Here is a 1,513-nt window from a genome sequence, read left to right as displayed (position 1 = left end):
AGTAGGATCAAGGCAATATTCTTTCTGTTTCTATTGTATGGAACAATTTGAGGAGTATTGGTATTAGCTCTTCTTTAAAATTATGGTAGAATTCTGCACTGAAACTATCTGGCTCTAGGCTTTTATACTCGGTTGGAAGGCTTGTAATGACTGTTTCTATTTCTTTAAGGGTTATAAGTCTATTTAAATAGTTTATATGGTTTTTATCTGGTCTTGATTTAATTTTGGTATGTTGTGCTTATCAAAAAGCTGTTCATTTCTTCTAGATTTTTCAATTTTGTGGAGTACAGAATTTTGAAGTATGATCTGTTGCTTGTCTGGATTTTATCACTGTGTGTTGTTAATATCTTCATTTTCATTTCTGATTTTGTTAATATAGATAGTCTTTCTCTGACTTTTGGTTAGATTAGATAAGGGTTTGTCTATCTTGTTGAATTTCTCAAAGGACCAACTCTTTTTTTCATTGATTATTTTTGCCGTTCTTTTTGTTTCAAATTTATTGATTTCAGCCCTGCATTTCATTATTTCCTACCATCTACTCCTCTTGCCTGACTGTGTTTCTTTTTGCTCTAGAACTTTCAGGTTTGCTGTAAAGTCACTTGTGTGAGATTTCTCCAATTCTTTATGTTGGGACTCAGTGCTATGAACTTTCCTCTAAGCACTGCTTTCATTATGACCCATAATTTTCGGTGTGTTGTACATTCATTTTTGTGGAATTCTAGGAAGTCTTTCTTTATTTCTTCCTTGACTGAGTGATGGTTCAGTTGAGAGTTGTTCAGTTTCCGTGAGTTTGTAGGATTTCTGTAGCTTGTGTTGCTGAACTCTTACTTTAACTCATTGTGGTCTGATAAGATACAAGGAGTTATTCCAATTTTCTGTATCTGTTGAGATTTGCTTTATGAGCGAGTATGTGGTCAATTTTAGAGAAGGTCCCATGAGGTGCTGAGAAGGTATTTTTTTTTGTTTTGGTGGAATGTTCTATATATGTCTATTGAGTCCATTTGAGTCATAACACCTGCTGATTCCATTGTTTCTAGCTTAAGTTTCTGTCTGGCAGACCTATTCATTTGTGAGAGTGGATTGTTGAAGCAACCCAATATTAATGTGTGGGGTTTGATATGTGATTTAAGCATTAGTAACATTTTTTTTTTACAAATGTGGGTGCCCTTATATTTGGAGTATAATTGTTCAGAATTGAAATTTCATATTGATCGATTTTTCCTTTGACGAATATGTAATGTCCTTCTCCATTTCTTTTGCTTTAGCATGAAGCCATTTTGTTAGATATTAGGACAGCTACAGCAGCTTGCTTCTTATGTCCACTTGATTGGAAAATATTTTCCCAACCCTTTACTCTGGGGTAATGTATGTCTTTGAAGTTGAGGTTATTTTTTTTATTGAGAAAAGAAAAAAAAAGTATCCACCTCCTCCAAGCCTCCCATTTCTCTCCCCCTCCACCCACCCTTCTCCCCCTCCCCCCACATTTCTCCCCCTCCCTCTCCAGTCCAAAGAT

Source organism: Microtus ochrogaster, chromosome X, assembly GCF_000317375.1.
Source record: "Microtus ochrogaster isolate Prairie Vole_2 chromosome X, MicOch1.0, whole genome shotgun sequence".
NCBI lineage: Eukaryota > Metazoa > Chordata > Mammalia > Rodentia > Cricetidae > Microtus > Microtus ochrogaster.
This window is presented reverse-complemented; position numbering follows the sequence as displayed.